This window comes from Penaeus vannamei, chromosome 22 (assembly GCF_042767895.1).
Source record: "Penaeus vannamei isolate JL-2024 chromosome 22, ASM4276789v1, whole genome shotgun sequence".
Taxonomy (NCBI): domain Eukaryota; kingdom Metazoa; phylum Arthropoda; class Malacostraca; order Decapoda; family Penaeidae; genus Penaeus; species Penaeus vannamei.
Genome location: NC_091570.1, coordinates 975,551 through 988,050, shown reverse-complemented (window position 1 = coordinate 988,050; position 12,500 = coordinate 975,551). Strand labels below are relative to the sequence as shown.

General features: G+C 45.9%; 1 protein-coding gene across 2 annotated transcripts in view; it reads right to left on the bottom strand.

Moving 5' to 3' along the window:
* The window catches only part of LOC113821126 (CAP-Gly domain-containing linker protein 1), a gene marked incomplete in the record, with an annotated part of 289,710 nt that overhangs the window by 216,087 nt on the left and 61,123 nt on the right, over positions 1–12,500 (bottom strand). For both annotated transcript variants that reach the window (XM_070136378.1, XM_070136377.1), the window contains 1 exon segment: positions 6,910–6,931.

The following is a 12,500-nucleotide window of genomic DNA, read 5'->3' as shown; positions in this document are numbered from 1 at the left end:
CTCTTCCCTCCCTCCCCGCCTCTCCTTCCTTCTCCCATTCCCTCCCCGGCGGTCCTTCGTCCCCCCTTTCCTCCCTCCCTCCCCTCCACTCCATCCTTCTCCCTCTCCCTCCCTCGCACCCCTCCACTCCATCCTTCTCCCTCTCCTTCCCTACCTTCCCTTCTCCCCCTCCCTCCCTTCTCCCCCTCCCTCCATCCCCTCCGCTCCTCCCTTCTCCCCCTCCCTCCCTCCCCTCCCCTCCTCCCTTCTCCCCCTCCCTCCCTCCCCTCCCCTCCTCCCTTCTCCCCCTCCCTCCCTTCCACTCAACCTTCCCTCCAACTCCTGTCACGCTAAAGAGTCCTTGCATTCGTAATTCACGAATCCGCTGTCACTCATCTCGCTGCCTCACGAATTCAGATTCAAATCCGACGTCTCGCGGACCTTCCTTGCGTGCTTCTGAGGAGGGCGACTGCATGGCTGTCTTCTCTTTTATTTCTTTAAGTTTGATTTTTTTTATTTGCTGTTTTTTTCACAAACATACATATAAACACACACACACACATACTATAGTATATATATATATATATATATATATATATATATATATATATATATATATATATATATATATATATATATACATACATATATATATATATAAATATATATATATATATATATATACATATATATATATATATATATATATATATATACATATATATATATATATATATATATATATATATATATATATATATGTGTGTGTGTGTGTGTGTGTGTGTGTGTGTGTGTGTGTGTGTGTGTGTGTGTGTGTGTGTGTGTGTGTGTGTGTGTGTGTGCGTGTGCGTATACGCCTTAATAACTCAATTCACACATCTTTCTCTCTCGCTGTTTTCTTTCAGCATTTAGATCTTCTCTTCGCTTGACCTTTGACCCGCGTTCCCTCAGCCAGACCTAAGCAGAGGTCATAAATCCAATTAAGTCTAACAATTAGCTCGAACTATACCTGAAAAGAGTATCACACACCCCTCCCCATCTCCCTAGCCCCTCTCTCCTCCCTCCTCCCTCCCCCTCTCTCTACCCTCTCCCCCCTCCCCACTCTCTCTACCCCCTCCCTCTTTACCCCTCTCTACCCCCTCCCCCCACACTCACCCCTCTCACTAGCCCCTCCCTCCTCCCTCCCCCTCTCTCTACCCCCTCCACCCACACTCACTAGCCCTTCCCTCCTCCCTCCTCCCCTCTCTCTACCTTTGTTACACCCTCCCTTATTCCCTCCCTCCCTCTCTACCCCTCCCCCATTTTTCTCTCCCTCCCCCCTACGCCCGCCCCCATTTTCTCTCCCTCCCTCGGTTATCAAGTCATACTTGACGCACTTCCTCTTTTGCCCCCCCCCCCACCCTTCCCCCTTCCCCCTTTCCCCCTACCCCAGGGATCATGCTGTATCTTACAATCCTTATAAGACCTTTCCTTTCCCCTTTCCCTTCTCTCTCTTTCTCTCTCTCCCCCTCTTCCCCCTGCATCACTTCCCTCCCCTCCCTCCCTCCTACATTAACCCCCCCCCCCCTCCCAATTAGGGTTCCCTCGTCTGCACCGCCCTTCCCCTCCCCCTACAGCACCTCCTCCCCTCCCTCCCTCCCCCTACAGCACCTCCTCCCCTCCCTCCCTCCCCCTACATCACCCACCCCCCCAATTAGGGTTCCCCCCCCCCCCGCGTGGCGTCCCAAGATGTCTCCATAAAAACCCCGCGAGTGTAATTATGTCTTTGTTTGTTATGTCTCGTTCGTTGCTGTCGAAGGAGCCTGGATAGAGTGGCTTTGATGTTGATCTTGTCGGCGTGTCATTAATTGTTCGTTAGTGTTGTTGTTGTTGTTGTTGTTGTTACTATTGGCTTTCACATCTGGATCCCCTTTTATTTTTAGCGCTCATCTCTTTCTTTGCTTCGGTCTTCTGTCTCTTTCTGTCTCTCCCTCTCTCTCTCTCTCTCTCTCTCTCTCTCTATGTCTCTTTCTGCCTCTCTCTCTCTATATGTCTCTTTCTGCCTCTCTCTCTTTCTCTGAATCTCTCACTCTCTCTCTCTCTCTCTCTCTCTCTCTCTCTCTCTCTCTCTCCTCTTGTTTGTGTGTGTGTCTGTATTCACTGAGACAGATAAATGACCAGATATCATATATGTACATAGATACGTAAAGATTTAACGCCATTTATCATGACTTTGGCAACACCCTCCATCCGGCAAAATGTTTGTTTGCCCGACGGCCGCTGCTGGCCACTGGCGCTGGTATTCTGTCACTATTCCTTACATATGCATATTTTTTCTCACAACAACAACAACAACAATAATAATATAATCATAATAATAAAGCATAGATAAAAACACGAATCAATCTCGCCGAGGCAATCCATCCCAAGCACAAAAAGGCAATAATGAAACAAAAACAAAAACAAAACCCCGAAATCCGCCCCAAAGCTTCCCTTCATCTCTCACGCCTTCCAGAAGCCACACGAGTGCTTGCAAACTCACGCTTATTCAGGTCACGCCCCCGCTTGCAACCATGCAGTGCGGGCCCGATGCACCAAAGGCACGAGGAGGGAACCGTTTGTTATGCAGGGAGTTCAGAGAAAGAAAGAACACAGGAAATTAAGTGTAAAAGGAAGGAGCCGCGAGCGAGACTGTGCATGCGTGTGTGTGTTTTGTTCTTTATGCATGTGTACATATAAATATTTAGGGATGGATCGATAATCGTGCATACATCTGTGTGTGTATGTGTGTATGTCTCTCTGTGTGTGTGTGTGCATATATGTGTATGTATACATAAGGGATTGCAATTATAGATAGACAGATATACAGGTAGTAAAGTACACATGTAAATGCAGCTCAGTTCCTTTCGTTTCATCTCAATTCTCATTATTTTTTTTTCAGACAGTCAAAAACTCCTATTCACTAACAAATAAAAGAAGAATTACTAAGATTCATAAATCCACTAAAATACAAATTCCATATTATACCTTTCTTATCACTTACCCTGCTAGTGCGCCCTGTGCCATAAGGTTGTTTAAAAATTGCTGCACACCCTGTAAAGCACAAAACCGTGGCAAGCAAAATTCAAGCAATCTTCCAAGCCACAAGCAGACAAGTAGCAGACCCACATCAAGTTAAACTGCGGACACAATGCGGACAAACGAGCAGAGTTGTAAGCAGACACGCACAAAGGCATGCAGCTGAATGCAGCAGATATGAAGCAGATAATGGCAGTAAACAGACATCAGCAAGAGACGGAAAGTAGACAGGCAGAAGCAGAGACACAGACCGAAGAACCGAAGATACAGGATAGTCAGAAGACATAAAATGCAACAGATAGAAATGAGACGTGTAAATAGACAGGAATATTAATACTAGAAGGCAGAAAAACAGCAGACACGCTTTTAGCAGACATCAGCAAACAGACAGAGAGAGACTCGTATAGACAGCACAGAGCATCAGAACAGACAGACATAGAGCAGACGGCACCAAATAGACAGCCGACAGACGGATGAGACTAACAAAAAACACACAGGAAAACACGCAAGCAAACATGCAGACACACCAACACACTTACAGACAGGCAAACACCCATGCACACAGACACCAGACAGACAGACGCAGATAGACGAAGACTGCACCAATTATACCAGCCACCACTCGATACAGCAGAATCTGACTCTGATCCCCCGCACACTGGCACTCCACAAGTGCTGCCGTGCTGAGTAAAAAAAAAAAAAAAAAAAAAAAAAAAAAATCATAATTTCACTACTTTCATTTCCACAGCATGACCTATGCTTGTCTCCTCTCTCTCTCCCTGTCCCACTCTAAAAAATGGGACAGGGAGAGAAAGAGAAAAGGATAAAGAGAGAGGAAGAGGGAGAGTGATTGAGATATATAGAAAGGATTCGAGCAGTAAAACGCAACAGAGTTCACGAAGCAAAGGGTGTGGCCTACGTAGCGAACACTAAAGCTTGAATCGATATAGGAAGTGAATGAAGTGATTGTCACCAGCAAACCTACACACAGGCCACACCTTAAATTGTTTTATTGTTTATATTAGATATGAACTTCATTCATGTTTTTAGTATCGACAAACGGCAATGCATAGCAGATTACCATCATGTTTATGCGACCTACGAATCACTGCAGCATCCAATCTGGTGGCCACGAGGTTCTCTTTTCTGCCACGCCCCCATGTGTCCTCGCTGGGTCAAATGTCAGAATGCACCAGCTTGCTCCTGTGCTTCCCCTTTGACGAATCCGTATGTTGACCTCATTCACTACCTCTACTACCTCGTAAGGTCCTTCCCAGTCACTGTAGCTTGGGTGACAGCCCTCTCTTCCTTCTTCGGCTCTGCAGCCAAACCCTGTCTCCCAGCTGGAACGATACATCCCTTGCTCCCCTATCGTGCCGTCTTCTCAATGCTTCGCCAGCCAACTTCAGCTTCTGTCGAGCAAACCAATGCACTTCCATTCTTCTCCTCAATTCCCTGACATATGCCGGTCTATGTTCAGGCAGTTCTTCCTCATCCGGAGGGCGCCCCATTGCCAAATCCATTGGCAGTCTCATCTCCCTTCCACACATCATTTGCACTGGAGTACACCCTGTTGCCTCATGGGCTGCAAAACGGTATGCCATGAGCTGCAACGGGAGATGTTCGTCCCAATCAGTTTGGTCTTCACTGCAGTGCTTTGTCACAAATACATCACCATCGACCTTGGCCAGGAAGTCAAGTCCAAGTAGGCGCTGGTCTGTTAGATCTGCTACTAGCATCGGGAACTCTATATCAAGCCCTCCAATCTTCAAAGGCACTTTCACCGGATCCCACAATGTGCTGAGCTCCCCTGTAGGACCACGTAAGGGGAGCTCTAAGAGTCCCTCACTATTGTCCACTCAGCACCTGTGTCCACCACCATTTCACAGTTTTCCATCAACACTCCCATGCACTGTCATCATCATCTTCTCTTTCCTTGCACGTAGAGCTCCCCAATGCCTCGTAGAGGGGTGGCCTCAACTCGGGTGCTGATTTCCCCTCGTCCTCTTTGCTGCTCTCCTCTTTTGCTCCCTGCCCTAGCTGAGCTGTACCTTTTATTGAGATTTGTTGGCTCCTCAGCCTACGACCTCTAGGGGAAACTGACTGGCCATATCCTCGAGGTGATTGTCGAACTTGCTCGCGAACGCCCCTGCACCTCCCTGTTCCTTTCTGTTTCCCGCTGGACTTCGCTTGCCACAATCCCTTGCCAAATGACCCTCTTTGCCACCCCTATAGCAACATCGCCGTGGGCACTGGCCAGCATAGTGCCTCTACTCTCTGCACTCCCAACACAGAGTGATATTGGTCTGGCGGGCTCTAACTAGCTGTTCCCTTCGAGGCGAAAACTTACGGGCCCCCAGGGGTCCACCCTCTACTTTCTCTTGTACGCTGCCATCTGTTGGTCCATGCCTCCCACTCCAGTGCATCGGCAACTGCTTCAGAGAGTCCTTGGACTTGCCTACCGCACATATAACTCCATATCTACATAATCCAGTGCATCAATAAAATTTTGAACAGCTGGATCAGCCAGCCACACTTCCGGCATCCGTGACTGTGCCCTCCTCGCCAACCTTTCCACATCATGGGGTAATTGTTGAAGTGACTCTCCTTCCTCCCGGGACCGGCATGTCAACTGGGCACGATTCTGCTGTTCCCAGTGCATGCCCCCGTACCGACGCTGTAGAGCGGTCTTCAGCTCACCAAAGTTTCTCTCCTGTTCTGGTGGGAGGCCGTCTAGCACCTCTGATGCTTAACCACGAAGAATCATCGACACACACCGTGAAACACAACGTCTGGCACTGATCACAATCACTTATCTCTTCAAGTGGTCACAACACACGTGTCAACAAACCCTTTCCCGCGTGCGAGTCACAACTCCATTCACGTGCCTCAGGTCCACTTGTCTGCATCCCTCTGGTCCCTGGAACGTCTGCCGGATCCTCTGCTCTGTAAAACCCGGTCACTGCGATGCGGGAACGTCAACAGGATTCTAGTACTGCTCAAGCAGGCGCATCAGCAGGGACTTTCCTCCGTGCCGACGTGCTCCGCTTCTCTTGTTCTTTCTTATATCACTCTTCCTCTATCTCTTTACCCTGTCAAGGCTGCGCCAACTCCTTCAGCTCCGGCCGCGGTTGCCACGTGCTCGGCCTCGCGCTCTCCTCTCCTCCTCTTCCCGTTTTCTTCCTTTGTTTCTCATAGCGTTCTTGGCAAATCCGGATTACGCTATGCGAACAGTTCGTGTGTGTAGCAGTATATAATAAGTATGTTCACATTAACATCGTTACAATGCCTTGGATTGTTCGGAGAGAAAGACAGAAAGTATCGAACAAAACTGCAAATATTACGCAACATTTAACCACCAAACGTTTACACAAAATACTTACATTAGAGGTCTTACCGGTTGTTATTTCCGGTGAAGCTGAAAGTTACTCCGGACATACGGCCAGTTTTTTAGCATTGTGCGAGGTCCGACCCAATGAATATTCGTATATCCACAGAAGTAAATGCATATCGGTCTATATATCTGATAGATGTACATTAATCTTTCTATCTATTCTGGAGCCGCGCATGTCTAAAATGATATATATTTATGTTTGCGTTTATGCATGTTCGTATAATAAATATTCTTTAGGTCGGGCCTTGCGCTATTTTAGGAAACCGACTGATATTCACTAATTTGCATACCGAAATATTGATCTATTATAATGACTATAACAATAAAATGTTAAAAAAAAACAATGTCGAGGAGAGAGAGAGAGATAGAAATAGAGAGAGAGAGAAAGAAAGAGAGAGAGAGAGAGATAGAAAGAGAGAAAAAGAGAGGACAAAAAATCTATAAGTCAGAGAGAAGGATAAAAACAGACATCAACTTACCTTCCAGTTCCCTTTAGTTATTCTGCAACAGAGAGAATTATGGTCAATGAAATGCAACAGAAAAGACAGACGTAGATAAGTTCAACGAACAGTTTGAATTATGAACGTGTGTGTGTGTGTGAACTCGTAAGTGCATATTCATTCATATTTCATCTATTTTTCTTTCCATCTCCTCCACTTACATCTCTATACCGTAGCCAATAACCTTACTAAAATAATGATAATAATAATGATAATACTACTACTAATAATAATAACAATAATAACAATAATAATAGTAATAGTAATAATGATAAAATAAAAACAAAACACCCTATCTCTCTCCCTTTAACAAACCAACACACTCACCCATTCTCCTCCGCCCACACGCCCGTATCGTAAATCTATGCAGTCTTGTTTATCACGGGGCGTCCGCGACCCACGCATGGAAAGGTACAGGGCGTGGTGGCCTTACGCGCGGGCAAGATGGACGCTCAAAACTCGTTCAGGTGTTTTATACGTCGACATTACGACGGGGAAAAAAGAAAAGAAAAGAGGGGGAAGATTTGTGTTCGGTTCACACTTGTCTTCGGTGTCGTTGCGAAGCGAAGGGGAAAATAATGCACGTTGGGGAAGTTTGTTTGGGTTACTTGCTTCCGTGTTTGTGGCTGGCGTGTTGTTGCTATGCTCGTGGGGTCTTTTTTCTTTCTTTTCTTTTTGATTTCTTCTCCTTGTCGTTATTATTATTGTTATTAGAAGTATTTCTTGTTTTTTAAAATTCTTTATGGTCTTTATTTTTTTACTTTTTTCTTATTCTTTTCGTCTTCCTCATTTTCCTCTTTTTCTATTCCCTTCTTCTTCTCTAATTATAGTTCTCCTCCGCCTTGCCGTCGTCCTCCTCCTCTTCCTCTTCTCCTTCTTCCTCCTCCTCCTCCTTTTCTTCCTTCTCCCTCCCTCCCTCTATCTCCTCCTCTTCCTCCTCCTCCTCTTCCTCCACCTCTTCCTGATAATGATAATTTCTATGAAACCATAGATATAATAGTCTTAACAACAATTTTATCTTTCGTGATTGTGATGTTTATAACAAGAACATTAAACGTAAATGACAGTGACAATAATAACAAAAGGAAAGTATAAGAAGATGGCGAAAGGTCATCTGAAGATTGAACCGGTTTTTTCTTGATATTTCTAAGACATCGAAAAGAAAGACTTCTAGAATATCATTAACCACATGGATCTTATCCCCCCCTTCTTCCCCCCCTCTCCCTCCCCTCCCTCTCTTCCTCCTCCCCCCTTCCTCTCTCTCCTCCTACTCCAGCTCCCCTTCTCTCTTGCCCCCCCCCCCTCCTTCTCATGCCCCCCACCCCACCCTCTCTCTTCCCTCCCTCCCCCTTCCTGCTCCTCCCTCTCTCTACTCCCTCCCATCCCTCCTCCACCTCCCCCCCCCCCCATTTTACTCCAGCGCGTGCACCTGTGAAGTATTATTTTTTTTCCTATCTCTCATTCCCAGTCTTATTTTTCTTTCTTTCTCTCTTTAAAGTAATAACAATAACAACTAACAACAACTGCCAGAAGGCGACAGGAGGGTTTTAAACGATGATGATAACAAAATGAACACACAATAACACAAATATTATAACAACAATAATGATAATCATCATGATAATAATAACAAAAATAATGAAATATGATTATAATAATAATGATAGTGACAATAATTGATAAATGATAAAGACAATGATGGTGGTGATAATACTGATAATGATGATAATAATGATAAATGAATAACAATGATAATGATAACGATAATAATAATGATAATGAAAATTATCAAAATAACAATGTTAATGATAACGATAATAGTAATAGTAATTTCAATAACAAAAAGAATAACAATAACAGTAATAACAAGGATAACAATGATAAAAAATATCATCATTATTTCTTTTATCACTATCATTATCATTATTATTATCACTATCATCATTGATACCCAGCCAGAACAACAACGATTTTCTCCAACACTAACTACAATAACACCGATTTTCTCCAACAGTAACAGCGATTTTCTCCAACAATAACAACAATAACAACGATTTTCTCCAACAACAACGATTTTCTCCAACAGTAACAACGATTTCCTCCTCCAACAACAACAACGATTTTCTCCAACAGTAACAACGATTTCCTCCTCCAACAACAACAACGATTTTCTCCAACAATAACAACAACGATTTTCTCCAGCAGTAACAACGATTTCCTCCTCCAACAACAACAACGATTTTCTCCAACAGTAACAACGTTTTCCTCCTCCAACAACAACAACGATTTTCTCCAACAGTAACAACGATTTCCTCCTCCAACAACAACACCAACGATTTTCTCCGAAGCAGAAGGTAACCCAAGTCTCGCATTCTCGTGAGTCAGTTGTGAGTCACGGAAAAAGAAATGACGGTTTTCGACGATCAGGTGAGTGGGTGAGAGGGAGAGGGGGGGGGAGACGGTGCTGGTGGGGGTGAGGAGTGGGTGAGAGGGGTAAGGGGGACTGGGGAGGGGGGGGAGGGGGGAAGAGAGGGGAGGGAAGGCTAAAGGGGTGAAGGGGATGGGGTAGGAGGAGGATTGACGAAAGGGAGGGGGTAAGGTTAAGAGAGAGACAGAGAGAGAGAGAAGAGAAAGAGAGAGGGAAAGAAAGAAAGAAAGAAAGAGAGGAAAATTTGGAAGCACTAAACCAAGACAGATAAAAAAATCAGATAAATACACAAATGAGAGAGCAATAGCAAGCGGGGGGGAGGGGGGGTAAGGTTTAGAGTAAAGAGTAAGAGGGGGGAGGGGAGGGGAGGGGGGCGGAGGGGCGAATACCACATCTGCCACATGCAAGGAATCGATACCCGAGACACAGTTCGTCTTACAGAGTGTACCTGCGTGTCTCGGTATTATTTTCGAGTTCAATCAGGTGTTTTCTGTGTGTGTGTATGTGTGTTTGTGTGTGTGCGTGCGTGTTTGTGTGTGTTTGTGCGTGCGTGTGTGTTTGCATGTGTGTGCTTGCCTGTGTGTGTATGCGTATGTGTGTGTGTGTATGTGTGTGTGTTTGCATGTGTGTGCATCTGTATGTGTGTCTTTATTTGTGTGTGTAGAGGTTTGGGGGAGAAGGAGGAGAATGAGGGGGGGGATGCCGATGGTATAGAGGGGAGGGGGAGGGGAGATAGGGAGGGAGGGAAGGACGGAGGAGATAGCAAATTGGTTGCTTAACGAGAGAGATGAGGGAGAGAGAAAGAAAGAGAGAGAGGGAGAGAGAGAGAGAGAGAGAGAGAGATAGAGAGAGGAGAGAGAGAGAGAGAGATAGAGAAGGAGAGAGAGAGAGAGAGAGATAGAGAAGGAGAGAGAGAGAGATATATATATCTTATATATATATATAAGTTATATATATATATATATATATATATATGCTCATATATATATATATATATATATATATATATATATATATATATATATATATATATATATATATATATATACATATATGGAGAGAGAGAGAGACAAACAAACAAACAGACAAATGGGAAAAATATACTTACTGATTCCCTCCTCGCATTCGCCCCCCCCCCCCCCTTTGTCTGCTTACGAAAATCTCTCATAGAAGTTATCTGACTCTATCTATCTCCCCTTCCCCTCTCCTTTTTCTTCCAGTTTTCTTTTTCTTTCTATGTTTTTTCTGTGTTCCTCATTCTTCTTCCCTCCTCTTTTCTTTCCCTCTTTCTCTTCTCCTTCTCTTTCCTCCTCCTCTCCTCCTCCCGTCCCCCAGTCTTCCCCGTCCTCCTCATTGGTTCACTTCCTTTCCTCTCTCCTTCTTCCCTCTCTCTCCTTCTTCGTCCTTTCCTCTCCTCCTTTCCTTATTTCCCTTTCTCCTTTCTTTTGTCCCTCCTCCCTAGCTCCTTCTTTCCCATTCCCTCCTTCCCCTCCCTACGCTCTACCCTCCATCCTTATCCTTCCCATTTTCTCTACTCCAGCAACGACATCTTTCCCTCCTACCCTCCCTCCACACCCTTCCCTCCCCCTTTTCCTTCCCCCTCCCTTCCTCCTCCTTCCCCTTCCACACCCCTCCCTCCATCACCCTCTATCCCCCCTCCTTCCTCCCTTCGCCCTCCACAACCCTCCTCCTGCCTCCTCTCTTTTTTTCCCCTTCCACACCCTCCACAACCCTCCCTCCCCCAACCCCACCATTACCTTCCCTCCCCCTTTTCCCTCCACGAGTTACGACCAAACCACACTGACCGAGAAGTCTATTAATAATGTGTGTAGCCTCCTTCCTTCGCAAAGTCATGGCTGGTTATTTTATTTTTTTGTCATTTTTATGTCATTTTTTCTCTCTGTTTCTGCTTGTTCCTTGTATTCATCTTGTTTTTCTTATCTGCACATCTCTTTCTTGGGGTAGATTAGTCTCCCGTTCTCTCTCTCTCTCTCTCTTCTCTCTCTCTCTCTCCGTCTCTCTTCTCTCTCTCTCTCTCCGTCTCTCTCTCTCTCTCTCTCTCTCTCTCTCTCTATTTCTTTCTCTCTCTCTCTCTCTCATCTCTCTCTCTCTCTCTCTCTCTCTCTCTAATCTCTCTCTAATCTCTCGTCTCTCTCTCTCTCTCTCATCTCTCTCTCTCTTCTCTCTCTCTCTCTCTCTCTCTCTCTCTCTCTCTCTCTCTCTCTCTCTCTCACTACTTCGCTCTACTTCTCTCTACTTCTCTCTACTTCTCTCTACTTCTCTCTACCTCTCTCTACCCCTTTATCTCTCCCTTCCTCCTTCTTCATTCTCTCCTCCTTTCCTCTCCCCTTCCTCTTCTGTGTCATATTTGTTTACGATGTTGATTTATGAATGATAAAGGGACGCCTAATGTTTTTGTAAGTGATGCACAATGAAGATGAACGAAGAAAAATGTACGAAAGAGTCCGAAATTGTTTTTTGCTTTTGTTGTTGTTGTTGTCCTTCTTATCCTTTTTTACTCTTTGAGATAGATAGAGAGAGGGGGGAGGGAGGGAAGGAGGGAAGGAGGGAAGGAGGGAGGGAGGAGGAGAGAAAAAGAGAGACAGAAAAAAACTCTTTACAGCAATCAGCCTAACTATCTCTCTCTCTCTCTGTCACTCTTTCTCTGTCTGTCTGTCTGTCCTCTCTCTCTCTCTCTCTCTCTCTCTCTCCCTCCCTCCCCTCCCTTCCCTCTCCCTCCCCTCCCTCCCTTCCCTCTCTCCTTCCCCTCCTCCTTCCCTCTCTCCCTCCCCTCCCTCCCTTCCCTCTCTCCCTCCCTTCCCTCTCTCCCTCCCCTCCCTCCCTTCCCTCTCTTCTTCCCCTCCCTCCCTTTTCCCTCTCTCCATCCCCTCCCTCCCTTCCCTCTCTCCCTCCCCTCCCTCCCTTCCCTCTCTCCCTCCCCTCCCTCCCTTCTCCCCTCCCCCTCTCTCCTTCCCTCCCTCCCTCTCTTCCCTCCCTTCCTTCTCTCCCTCCCCTCCCTTCCTTCCCTCTCCCCTCCCCCTCCTTCCTTCCCTCCCTCCCTCCCCCTCCTTCCTTCCCTCCATAGCACCCCATTTCCCTTGGTGCTGCTGCGTCCCATCCTCCCCTCGTGCCTCGGCGCAGG